This window comes from Lissotriton helveticus, chromosome 4_1 (assembly GCF_964261635.1).
Source record: "Lissotriton helveticus chromosome 4_1, aLisHel1.1, whole genome shotgun sequence".
In the NCBI taxonomy this organism is placed as follows: domain Eukaryota; kingdom Metazoa; phylum Chordata; class Amphibia; order Caudata; family Salamandridae; genus Lissotriton; species Lissotriton helveticus.
The window spans coordinates 817,610,296-817,625,006 of NC_136063.1; positions in this window are offsets into that span (position 1 = coordinate 817,610,296).

The window sequence follows — 14,711 nt, forward strand, 5'->3', positions numbered from 1 at the left end:
ATAATGATGAATTATTAACTTCCCGCCCTTTGCCCCTACAAACCGAACCCACTAAAACACTGTACATTACTTTTAATAATTACATTACAAATTCTAAATCACTTAAAATTACAAACTATATTTAAAAAATATCAACTATACAAAGAATAATAACTCATAAAATTAATATATGAACTAAAACACATTCAAATAATTGAAGAACAATATTCTTTACAACTGTATTATTGAAAACAATATTGACAAGAACAATATTCTTAACAATATTACTTGCCTAAAAAACTATATTCTTGACAATGATATTTTCCATCCCATATTTTTGTATCACAATATTTATTTTTCGATATATCTGTATCCCGATATTCAAAACTCTATATTTTGTCCAAACACCATTTCCCACTTGCTCCCTGGTCTCTTCCACATTTACATGTATGTTGTGTGCAAAGACGTCAGCCACGTTGTTGAAGATCTCCTCATAGAAAAGATAGGAGAGGTGGAGGTAGAGGTCTCAACAATGCAGGTTTGAGCATAGCATTTTGTGCTATGTCAGAAGAACTACTGCAGTACTAATTTATGTCCTCCAAAATGCAGTTTGTGAGTATGTCCCATAGGCTTGTGCGGCATGTTCTTAAAAAAAGAGGTTTTGCAACTGTGATAAAATGTTCCAATGTAAAATTCAAAAACTTGAGGTTGGGATTTGGCCCTCTCTGCAGGGTCACCCCAAAATGTTTTGCCTTTTTTCCCTCAACTTTTTGCTGAATATGTTTTTGTTGGCCATAGGACTCTGTACACTTTACCACTGCTAACAGTGCTAAAGTGCTTGAACCCTCTCCCCTAAACATGGTGTAATTGGCTTATACCCCAAAGTCCCTTGTAGAGTGGTATACCATATACCTGTAAATAACATTCTACCAATGGGCCTGCATCACTTATTGTGTCACCACTTCAGTAGCACCTTAAAACATGTCCAAGGCCTGCCTTTGCAGCCTGAATAAAGTCTTAAACTTAACCTTGGATTTTGGCATTTCCATAATTTGTGGGTAGGGACACACCGTCTTTGAAGGCAGTGAGAGTGAGAAGCTGACCTAAAACGTAAGCCAGAAGTCTGGGACATGAACGACTCAATTGGCTGCTAAATACTAAGCAGTGACACTGGAACTAGAGGTGCGGAAGATTCTGCACCACTCCCTTATATCAATGAAGCTGATTCAGGAAAACAGGGCAAAACTTTGCACTGTGCAGATTTTTTCACAAAGAAACTTTTTTTAACTAACTGCTGCTATTTTGTTGGTTGTGATTCACACGTGAATATGGGCCAGATTATGATGGGCGGATTGCCAACGACAGGCTGTCGTTGGCAGTCTGTCTGACATTGGAGACCGTGACCCGACCTCTGCCTAATGATGCAGTCGGTCAGAGCGCAGTGGGCGAAGGGACCCACCGGAGCGTCAGTCAGAGCGTAATTCCCTACAATTGGGGTAGAACCTGCAGAGGAACCGCTGTAGGGATTACAATGTCCCTTTTCCCTATGTCTTTCCATGGCGGCCCTTTTCAATCCTATCTTCTCAAACTTGCAGGCAGGTTTCAGGCATAAAACCAGTGTGGTTGACCAGGCCTTCTGATTTCTTTTGGCAAAATGGAAAATGGTAGACCTGGGAAAGGGTGACCTCCTTGTGGCATTCATTGACCTTGCTGCATTTAACTTGGTGGCCGGGGGAAAATTGTGGGAGGTTCTTCGAGGGATGGGGTCCCGCCCAACTTATTGCACAATGTCATGCTCCTCCACAGGGGAAATTTTGCCAAGGACCGGTGTGGTATGAGTGGGGAACTGTTGCATCCTAGTATCAACACTTTTCTTTATGCAACTGTGTTGGTTACCTATTGAACTGCGTAAATTAATCTCTTCCCTGGTGGACCACAAAATCGTAATTCTTTTCATTGTCGATGACGCACTTCTTCTGGCAAAAACTATGAGGGGCCTACAAAACCTGATCAACAGCTTTAACCAGTTCTGCATAGGGTATGGTCTTAAAATGAACACCACCAAAACAAAATTCATGACCTACTAAAGGAGAGATAGGTCGAGGGTTGTCATTAAAGTTCGACGAGCCACTAGAAACAGTGCAGGAGTTTGACTATTTAGGCATTTGTATGGCAGAATCAGGGTCCTGGGAACCGCAGATGTTAAAAAGCTCAGTTGTGATCAAACACATAGCCAGAACAATATGCAGATTTTCCTAAAAAGTCACCTGGGCTCAGATGTATGATGGAACCCCACATGCATTTACCCCACATGCCTTTGCAACATAGTCACTACCCCAACTGCCATGTTACAACATGTTACTTTAACACCGAAGTCGTTACAACAACTTGCTATGGGGGCGCTGGACTTTGGAATAGTATAAATTACCTTTCCAACTCCAGTCTATGCAACAGTAGGAAAGGTGCCGGACTTAAAGATCCGCAAAACACACAAGATGATGGACGGAATGTTGCACAATGGCAAAACATTCACCCCCAGTCACAGATCTGGGTTTAATCCATCGTTATTTTGCTCACCAAGCCACCCCAGTTCAGACATGGCCATATGCAAATCAGACTTGACCCTGTGCCTCATGGGAACAGTCCAGACCGAACTGCCAAGCCATTTCTTCCCTGGACCGGAATCAAGCATCCTAGGACCGGTTTCTGGCTATCAGCCGTCTTCAGCCAGGATAGCTTGACTCCAGTGGCTTAGTGAGCACGGAACCCACGTCTGGGCATACCCTTCCCACATAGGGTGAACAGCAAAACACACAAGATGATGGACGGAATGTTGCACAATGGCAAAACATTCACCCCCAGTCACAGATCTGGGTTTAATCCATCGTTATTTTGCTCACCAAGCCACCCCACTTCAGACATGGCCATATGCAAATCAGTCTTGACCCTGTGCCTCATGTGAACAGTCCAGACCGAACTGCCAAGCCATTTCTTCCCTGGACCAGAATAAAGCATCCTAGGACCGGTTTCTGGCTATCAGCCGTCTTCAGCCAGGATAGCTTGACTCCAGTGGCTTAGTGAGCACGGGACCCACGTCTGGGCATACCCTTCCCACATAGGGTGAACAGCAAAACACACAAGATGATGGACGGAATGTTGCACAATGGCAAAACATTCACCCCCAGTCACAGATCTGGGTTTAATCCATCATTATTTTGCTCACCAAGCCACCCCAGTTCAGACATGGCCATATGCAAATCAGTCTTGACCCTGTGCCTCATGGGAACAGTCCAGACCGAACTGCCAAGCCATTTCTCCCCTGGACCGGAATCAAGCATCCTAGGACCGGTTTCTGCTATCAGCCGTCTTCAGCCAGGATAGCTTGACTCCAGTGCCTTAGTGAGCACGGGACCCACGTCTGGGCATGTCTGAACTGGGTTGGTGTGGTGAGCAAAAAAACGATGCATTTAGGCCCAGTTCTCTGTATTGGGGTAAATGTGTGACATTGTTCTGTATTCTGTCCATCAACTGTTGTTTTTGCATTTTTCACCCCGAGTGGAACGGATATGCTCAGACGTGAGTCCCGTGCTCTCCACACCACTGGAGTCAAGCTATCCTGGCTGATAACGGCTGATCGCCAGAAACCGGTCCTGTATGCTTGGTTCCGGTCCAGGGAAGACATGGCTTGGCAGTTCGGGCTGGACTGTTCCCATGAGGCACAGGGTCAAGGCTGATTTGCAAATGGCCATGTCTGAACTGGGTTGGTGTGGTGAGCAAAAAAACTGTGGATTTAGGCCCAGATCTCTGTACTGGGGTGAATGTATGACATTGTTCTGCATTCTGTCCATCAACTGTTGTTTTTGCATTTTGTCCCCCCGAGTGGGACGGGTATGCTCAGACGTGAGTTCCGTGCTCTCCACACAACTGGAGTCAAGCTATCCTGGCTGATGACGGCTGATAGCCAGAAACCGGTCCTAGGATGCTTGATTCCGGTCCAGGGAAGACATGGCTTGGCAGTTCGGGCTGGACTGTTCCCATGAGGCACAGGCTCAAGGCTGATTTGCATATGGCCATGTCTGAACTGGGTTGGTGTGGTGAGCAAAAAACGATGGATTTAGGCCCAGATCTGTGTACTGGGGTGAATGTATGACATTGTTCTGCATTCTGTCCATCAGCTGTTGTTCTTGCATTTCTCACCCCGAGTGGGACGGGTATGCTCAGATGTGAGTCCCATCCTCTCCACACCACTGGAGTCAAGCTATCCTGGCTGATGACGGCTGATAGCCAGAAACCGGTCCTAGGATGCTTGATTCCGGTCCAGGGAAGACATGGCTTGGCAGTTCGGGCTGGACTGTTCCCATGAGGCACAGGCTCAAGGCTGATTTGCATATGGCCATGTCTGAACTGGGTTGGTGTGGTGAGCAAAAAACGATGGATTTAGGCCCAGATCTGTGTACTGGGGTGAATGTATGACATTGTTCTGCATTCTGCCCATCAACTGTTGTTTTTGCATTTGTCACCCCGAGTGGGACGGGTATGCTCAGACCTGAGTCCCGTGCTCTTCACACCACTGGAGTCAAGCTATCCTGGCTGATGACGGCTGCTAGCCAGAAACCGGTCCTAGAATGCTTGATTCCGGTCCAGGGAAGACATGGCTTGGCAGTTCGGGCTGTACTGTTCCCATGACCGGAAAGCCAATACTGTATCTTCTATTTAACTAAACTTGCCTACGCGCAAAGAATTAAACTAAGTGCGGGACAGTGAAACAAATCACAGATTTAATCTCTTTTATTTCAAGAATTTTTAGAAAAAATAGGTTGGTTCAAAACTTCACCACAAACTTTTACAAATACGACACAATACAGGGAACATTACTCATAAAAATGACATTTTTCTTAAAACAAACATTAATATCACAAAAATTAGTGAAAATACATTCTTTCATACTAAGTTGATCAACATATACAAGCATAACGTCCTCTCTCATACACCTCATACATTCCAGACTCACTACATAGATGAAATGTCATAAACAGATTGAAAGGAATTCAGAAAATACAAAAATTGGGGAAACACCATAGAAACCAGCTTTTGACACAGTAAATCAGTTTCTTTTAGATAATCACACAAGAAGTAATTTATTCTTTGTAATCTTATGGTGTGGTAGAATGGTCTACGCGTTTCGAACCCTTAATAATTGGGTAGGGTTCTCATCAGGACCTCAAAAACTGAAAGAGAAGAATATGAAAACTCAATCAGAATTCATTTGGGGGGGGGGTTCTTATTGAGTTCTAACTGCCCGTGCATGCCCCTGCCTCCTACCTTGTATGAGAGCTCCACATGAACCAACCGGACGATGACCAGCTGAAATACACATTAAATGGAATACTACATAAGTTAACTGTCATACCACCAAGACATACTCTGCCTTTCTACCGCCTGAATTTTATTGCCTGAATATTACTCACATGGTGAACGGGAGTGTTGTGGCCGAGGATTTCTGTGAAAACATAAACATTTTTGGAGGGGTAAGCATACACACAGAGCCTGAGTGTGGGCACAGTAGTTTAGCATGTGCGGCGCCTGGCTTACTTGTTAGTAATTGTTTGGATTCTTCCTTCGAGGGGGACACTTGTCACACGCTCCTCGGTTCGGAAATCGATCACGGATTTGAGGCTTGAAAAAACGGGAGGGGAGACTCGTTGTTCTCGGGTATGGTTCAAGCGACGAATCTAACTTGTCTATAGGGCTTGATGTGAGTCCAACATACCTTTAGTTTGCAGCGCCGACCATGTCTCTGTGTTGTAATCCGCGGGACACCATCTGTGTGTGCCGGTGGAGGGCGGGTTGATTATTTCACATCTACTTCCTGGTCTTTGAGCTTCTGGGAAATGTAGTTCCGCTGTTTCCGCTATCGGGAATTGGAAAGGCTGTCACTTTCCCGGGGAACTTGAAACTGGTATTATGTCCTCATATTTTTTATTCAGTCCCAATCGATGTGTATCGCTTTTCCTCCAGGATATAATTAATGAAAAAGTATATTGGATACAGAAGTATCATATACAGTTGTGAAAATATAAATAAAAAATTCCAATGCATCCGTGATTATATGTCTTATAAAGTCTTTTTCTTTTCTCGTGTTTTCTCGTGTTTTATTCCATTGTAAATTTGACAGAGTGTGGCGATGTCTGTTGTTTGGGCTGGGTGTTTAGAGAGTGTTCAGAAACGTTCGTCTACAAAAACAACCTACTTTCCCAATATATTGGTGACTGGAATAGGTATATAGACGACGTTTTCTTCGTATAGACAGGGGAGGAGGATGAACTCAAAAAATTCCAACAATGGCTCAACAACCGGACAGAGGAGATCCAATTCAGTTTGAATTATTCAAAAGAAAAAATACCCTTTTTGGATGTATTAGTGTACCTGGCAAATGGAGGACTTGTCACCACCCTATACAAAAAAGAGACCGATAAGAACAAGTCGCTCCATTACAAAAGCAATCATCCAAAGAGTTTGAAGGATAACCTGCCCTATGGGCAGTACCTACGAATTAGACGGAACTGCCACTCTAAAGAGGAATTCATGAATAACGCAGCAAAGCTGACAGACAATCTGCTAAATAAAGGATATCCAAAGAAACTCCTCAAGAGATCAGTCAAACGGGCGTGGTGGACACCACGGGAGAGCCTACTAGAGAGGAGAACTAAAAAAGAAACGGACAGGATAGTCTTCGTCTCTACCTTCTGCCCCAATTCCAACCCCCTAAAAAAAGTGGTCTCAAAGAATTGGCATTTAATCAAAAATCTACATACCTCTTTTAATGCCAAACCTCTATTCGCTTTCAAGAAAAACAGATCAATAAGTAACCATCTAGTCAGAGCGGCCCTTCCCCAAAAAGTGGCTATCTCGATCAGAAGTTACTTAGGACTTCCTCCAGTAGTGGGACATAAAAAATGCGGGACATGCGTATGCTGCTCGTCTACAGAAGAAGGCTCAGTGTTTCAACATGGAAGAACCTTCTGGAAACATACTGCTTTTACAAATTGCAAATCACACAACGTGGTATATGGGATTAAATGCCCGTGCAATTTATTATACATCGGCAAAACCAACCAAGAAGTAAGATAACGCATAACGCAGCACAAATCCAGAATAAAAATTAAAGTCCTGCCAGCTCCATTGGTCAATCACTGGATCACGATGGACCATAAAGAAGTTGATTTAAAATGGACAGTTATCCTCAAAGTCGACAAAGATCAAAGAGGGGGTGATTCGGACAAGAAATTAATGCAAAGAGAAGCAATGCTAATACTGAAATTCGACACGGTTTCTAAAGGCCTGAACGAATTATCGGAATTACACAAATTGTATTGAGCAGAAAGGGCAACTTCCAGCCTCACTTGGCCCATTCCGGACCAATCACACACTAACTACAAGTACTGGGCGATAGATATGTGATAAGGTAGACCACTCACTAGCACACCACCTGGAACACTCTCTAAACACCCAGCCCAAACAACAGACATCGCCAGACTCTGTCAAATTTACAATGGAATAAAACACGAGAAAAGAAAAAGACTTTATAAGACATATAATCACGAATGCATTGGAATTTTTCATTTATATTTTCACAACTGTATATGATACTTCTGTATCCAATATACTTTTTCATTAATTATATCCTGGAGGAAAAGCGATACACATCGATTGGGACTGAATAAAAAATATGAGGACATAATACCAGTTTCAAGTTCCCCGGGAAAGTGACAGCCTTCCCAATTCCCGATAGTGGAAACAGCGGAACTACATTTCCCAGAAGCTCAAAGACCAGGAAGTAGATGTGAAATAATCAACCCGCCCTCCACCGGCACACACAGATGGTGTCCCGCGGATTACAACACAGAGATATGGCCGGAGCTGCAAACTAAAGGTATGTTGGACTCACATCATGCCCTATAGACAAGTTAGTTTCGTCGCTTGAACCATATCCGAGAATAACGAGTCTCCCCTCCCGTTTTTTCAAGCCTCAAATCCGTGATCGATTTCCGAACCGAGGAGCGTGTGACAAGTGTCCCCCTCGAAGGAAGAATCCAAACAATTACTAACAAGTAAGCCAGGCGCCGCACATGCTAAACTACTGTGCCCACACTCAGGCTCTGTGTGTATGCTTACCCCTCCAAAAATGTTTATGTTTTCACAGAAATCCTCGGCCACAACACTCCCGTTCACCATGTGAGTAATATTCAGGCAATAAAATTCAGGCAGTAGAAAGGCAGAGTATGTCTTGGTGGTATGACGGTTAACTTATGTAGTATTCCATTTAATGTGTATTTCAGCTGGTCATCGTCCGGTTGGTTCATGTGGAGCTCTCATACAAGGTAGGAGGCAGGGGCATGCACGGGCAGTTAGAACTCAATAAGAAAAACCACCCCAAATGAATTCTGATCAAGTTTTCATATTCTTCTCTTTCAGTTTTTGAGGTCCTGATGAGAACCCTACCCAATTATTAAGGGTTCGAAACGCGTAGACCATTCTACCACACCATAAGATTACAAAGAATAAATTATTTCTTGTGTGATTATCTAAAAGAAACTGATTTACTGTGTCAAAAGCTGGTTTCTATGGTGTTTCCCCAATTTTTGTATTTTCTGATTTCCTTTCAATCTGTTTATGACATTTCATCTATGTAGTGAGTCTGGAATGTATGAGGTGTATGAGAGAGGAAGTTATGCTTGCATATGTTGATCAACTTAGTATGAAAGAATGTATTTTCACAAATTTTTGTGATATTAATGTTTGTTTTAAGAAAAATGTCATTTTTATGAGTACTGTTCCCTGTATTGTGTCGTATTTGTAAAAGTTTGTGGTAAAGTTTTGAACCAACCTATTTTTTTCTAAAAATTCTTGAAATAAAAGAGATTAAATCTGTGATTTGTTTCACTGTCCCGCACTTAGTTTAATTCTTTGCGCGTAGGCAAGTTTAGTTAAATAGAAGATACAGTATTGGCTTTCCGGTTGTTTAGTTACTTACATGAGGCTGGGCCTTACTGTGGGAAGCCCACACCCAGTGTTGTTTTTTCGTACTGTTCCCATGAGGCACAGGGTCAAGGCTGATTTGCATATGGCCATGCCTGAACTGGGTTGGTGTGGTGAGCAAAAAAACGATGGATTTAGGCCCAGATCGCTGTACTGGGCTGAATGTACGACATTATTCTGCATTCTGTCCATCAACTGTTGTTTTTGGACTTAAAGATCCAGCACCAGTACAACAACGTGCCTCCTGAAGGAAGTCATTTTAACAGCCTACATAGGAAAGGAACTCATGGTAACATCGCAGTCAGGTCAGTGACTCCGTTGTAAAGGCAAGTTATTGTTCTGACTGTGGAGTAAAAGATGTTCCACCCCGGGCGCAAATCCTCCCAGAAATGGAAATTTGTAAGGCCCATGCAAGGGGGCAGCCCTATACTGATCTGAACTGTGGTGCATTCCAACATGGATATCCTGAGTGTTGCTGAAAATAATGTTCCCAGATTTCTTACTGGCCTAAGGAAGGAAACACTATTAGCACCACTACACCTAAATCTAGGTATCCATGAAATATCATTGTGAGCTTCTTTTGGACCATTGTTAATCTGGATACATATTTGGAGCACCAGTGAAATGTGTCACCATAGAGAGGGGCTGACAGTAATTTTAAGAATGAAACCAGCAGCTAAAATACAATTATTGGGCTTTGTGAAAAAGGTTTGGAGCAATCCAGCCCAGGAAATATTTTGGTAAGATCCCCAACCAGGGGATGCATAAATGGTAAAAAAACAAGTTTGTGGGAAAATTGCCACTTGCAGGGAGCACCAAATTCATATGGGCATTTTAACCAGATCCTTCCTACTACATAAACCCATCAACAAACCTGAGAAATGTTTAGATTGTATACACCCTGCATGAGCAGATACAGTGTATCGTTTGCTTAGATATGGCATACTTCCAGTTGTACATCTCAACATCTATGCGGCCGAAGGGACCCTTAAGACTACCACTCACTTTAAACCCACTGCCAAGAACTGCCTACTACTCTATGACAGTTTTCACCCTCGGCACCTGAAAGAAAACCTCGCTTTGGGACAATTTCTCAGGTTCAGGAGGAAATGCTCAGAAATAAGAGATTATGAAATACAGGCAAAAGACCTATCTGAAAAACTCCAGAAGAGAAAATACCCTGCTAAGACCATCAATAAAGCAAAGAAAAGAGCAGCCAATAATCACAGGGATGCTCTTATGGAAAGATATGAAAAAGAGGACAGAGAAAAAGAAAAAAAACTCATTTGCATAACAACATTTAACATAGCATAGGACAAAGTCTCAAAGATAGTAAGGAAGCACTGGAGCATCCTCAACAGTGGGAAACTAAATATCCAACTACCCATGTTCTCACATAGAAGAGGCAAGAACCTCAGGGACATCCTAGTACACACTCGCCCAAAATCCCAATTCAAGAACAACCAACAGGTAATCAGTACTTTACCCACAGGCCATCACCCATGTGACAACTGCAGTGTGTGCCACCTAACTGCTACCATGAAGAAGGTGACTTTCAACACAGGAACAACTTGGAAACTAAGAAAGTTCACCACATGCAACAGTTCAGGAGTAATATACATGATCACATGTAGCTGTAACCTACACTATGTAGGCATGCCTACTAGAAAGGTCAGCACAAGAATATGTGAGCAGCGTAGCAACATCAGGTGCCACAGGGCAAGCACGAGGATGACGGCACACTTTAATGAAAAGAAACACACGCCAAATGGCATGCGATGTGTAGTGCTAGAACATATTTCACACTGTGACAATTTAGAACAGAAGCTGCTGGAAAAAGAATAAATATGGGTGTTCAAATTGTGCACAGATACGACAGGTCTCAATGATATTATCCGATGGGGACAGTTCACAGGCAAGATGAATTACACCCTAAGTACATCAGAGATACAGATATAATAATCCCAATACCACTCTGGGACAGTTTTACTTACATCACAGATGAGAGGACCATAAATACTAAAATCACCTTCAAGAAGAGGTCCCACAAACAAACTCCCATGTGAGACCCCAGAATGTTAATTGTTTTTTAACTCCACTGGCATGATGCAAGGAACTTGCAATTACTGAGCGACCGCATCCACAACCACACAAAAGCAACAGTCTAAATCCTACTGCCTCGCTATTAAACATAGCCCTTAGAGTAGTTTTCTCCTCTCAGGTTGACAACACACTATCTACACCTCAATTGATAATCTCATAACTAAATATTTGAGGTGGACCATTCCTGGTCTCTACTTCCAATATGGCGCGCAAACCTTGCCACTAGTGAAATGCCCATTAACCTTGGTCTATAATCTTTGTTTCATGTCTCTCCTTCTTTTTTTGTCATAGTCTTTTTTCAGTTGCGGTAATCACCGCAATAAATGTTGACAAAAATAATTATTATTTACTCATCCCCCAGTTTTACAATGCCCCTAATTTAAAAAAAAAAAAATCCAACTCTGAAAATGATCCTCCCAAAATGGTCCGGGAAAAGTTCCGAAAGTAGGCGGCCATTTTGTTACAACCGCGATCTATTCTTTACTCACATGTGAGCATGACTGGGCTTTTACTGCCAGTATTTAAACAACATCGGGCTGAAGACACACTAATATGCTGTCTGCCCGGGTACGAATAGGTGTCGTTGACAGGGGAGTGCTGAGCCAAGTAAGATATTTTTTCCCTAACGGGAACCCAGGACCCCTGATAAACGCTTGATTTCTCCTCCAGGCCATGCTATGGGGAATAACTAACCAGTATTTAGTTTTTTACCCATGGCCTTTCCCTTGACTTAAATACTTTATATACATTCTTCTAGGGATACTACAAGCCCCTCCACACCCTGGCAGTCCATGAGGCACATCATTGCCAAAACAAATGTATGTTCTTACAAAATGTGAACAGTATGTTTATATGTTTGTTTTGTTTTGTAATGTTTGCTCACAAGTGTTTCTTTCTTTTTACCAATGTTTTAATGATTAACCATACTTTCTCACAATAGAGTAGTCCGATGTGAGCCAAGGTGTTACATTGGATACAAGCACTAATTATAAATTGTACTACTAAGGGCACGGACAAAAACTATGGAGAAACTGATTGATTTAAGCACTGCACACGGTTTGGACCTGCCCACGTGAATGGTGGACAGGCAATATGTACCAACCTTTTAACCCTTGAACAGATACTACAAGTCTGTATTTAATTTTGTTGCTCACACGTTAAGTGTGCATCTGTTCTTTATTATATTATTTCTTTAGTATAGGATTGTTTTTCTAACTGAGTGGTACGCATGGGGCTGGTCCCCATGTGGTCCTGAAGAAGAGGTTTAGGTTAGACACCTCAAAACATGTCGACCAAATACTAAGGACAGTATACACATAACAGTTACACTTCTTTCCTACTATTAAACCCTTTTTATTAATACCAAGTAGGAGAAGGACTAAGTTATTCGCTCACTAGCTAGGTATTTTTAGCATCACCATCACCACTCCCCCATACACTGCACTATACATTTTTTCACAAAAAGTGCTCCTACGTAGTTCTGCAAGGTGCAGCATGCCCCAGACAGTAGCTGTCTGGGATGGCCCCAATGATGAAGCATGTCACCTAGGGGCAACCCTTGATGAGTGAGGGGACTCAAGAAGAGAATTTTCTCTTCTTAGGTTCAGGGTGTTGTTTCACACATTTAGCGGAAAGCCCTTCCCATTTAGTTAGGTTCTCTGATCTGTCATTTACAGATGTGTTAATAACTGTACCTTAGTAATTAACCTGCTAGTCTCCTAGAGTACCTGACTGCTCCAGTTTGCTACCACTGGAGCGTTAAGTGGGATCGCACAGAAGTTTGCCCAGGTTTTTTTTTTTAGAACAACTTTGTATGGGATTTAGGTAAACTATTTATTATAGAAGGTATAAGGGGAATTCTTTTTTGCAAGCATTGGAAAAGCCAATAGGTCTGGAATTTGATTAGTCAGAGTGCTTGGAAATTTATGGGCGGGTTTGTGACGGGGTTGTGTATGGCCAGATGTGCTCATGAATGCAGGGCTGTAAGTGAGCAGGATGGGTGGAAGAGTGATTGAATTCAGCGATGTATGAATGAATAGGTGCATGGATACAAGAGTAAGCAGAAGAGGTGGAAGTGAAGCACAACACAACAGCAGTGGCTATCCATGCACTCCCTCATCATCCTATTCTTTCATGCATCAATGCATTCACTCACACATTCATCCCTCCATGTACTCCTCTATTTCTCAAAACCTCTGATCTTGTATGCACTCACTCATCTGTGCACTCCTCCATGCACCCAAACACTTATATATAATAATAATGACTTTATTGCATGATTAATTAAAACCTTCGCAAACAAGTAAAACATAAATTCACAAGAAGTAGCTTCACCATTAAATAATACTAAAAGATTACAAATGTGTTGTAATTCTATAAAATTGCCGAGGAATAAAAATTGGTGGATGAGATAGTTCATCACAAGGCTTGTTCTCGTGGATAGTTGCAGCCCGTGAAGAAATGTTTATGGAGAATATAAAGGTCGATGAACTCGGAGCCGGCCCATGCTGACTGCTGACAGCTTAGCGACCAAGGAAGTATTCGTGGATCTAACCAAACACTTATATATAAATGTGTCCATCTTTTCAGTCACCGTTTTAGTCATTTTGCCTTGACTCACTTGATTATCCACATGTTCTTCAACCGCAGAAGAGGCACGTTAATTTGAAGAACAAAAAGTCAGACATATAAGCTTTACCTGCCTTCTGAGTGCTCCAGATAGTCTACCAGTCACTAAAGACAACCCATCGACCTTAGCATTTACCCATCCCCAATGCAGCCTGCAATGGGGGGGGGGTGCTGAAAGTGTTCTGTTAGCACTACATCACCACTTTGTCTCTTTGTATTATGTTTCTTAGACTGAACTAAAATGTGACTGGCATTTCAAGAAAGCAGTAGCGCAAAGGATCAGGTAGCACCCAAGGTCAGCACAAAGAAAAACAATCTCTGGCAAAGCCAATAGGTCTGGAGTTTGCTATTAGTCTTTTAGCTTTGGCAGTGCTTGTTTTGACAACGTTTTGGTTAACCTTTTGTTGCAGTGGGAGCTGCCAGGCCCTCACCAATATACAGACAAAATAACCGCTAAAATCAAAAAAGAATTTTGCATAAAAAAGCTCATAGTAGTCCCTGACACTGAAATAAACTACTTTGTATGTGGATGTGCTCCTTGTGCAAGGCATAGTGGCTGGTGTACGTGGGGTCTCAACAGCTGTGGAAAAATTTCTGCGAAATTTACTTTTTTAAAGAGAAAATGGATCCTCATGATGCAGGATACAGTGCCAGTGTATGGCTTGTGCACTGATCAGGAGATGAGCTAGAAGAAGAGGCCTCCTGAAGTGGACAGCTGCCAAGAAGTAGCATTTAACCTACTGAATCTCATGGCTGTGAAGGGCAGATGCAGCTGTCTTTTTCACATTTGCAACCTCACACTTTGCATAGCAGGTATAATCTAAACAAAAAGCAAAGTTGTGAGTCACCTGAATTTGCAATGTGACACGCCCATAGTTAACGTTTCAAGATGGCTAGATAACAAAGAATTTGTTCATAATGTACCTTCTGTGATTGCATAATATATTTGCCTTTTTCTGTTT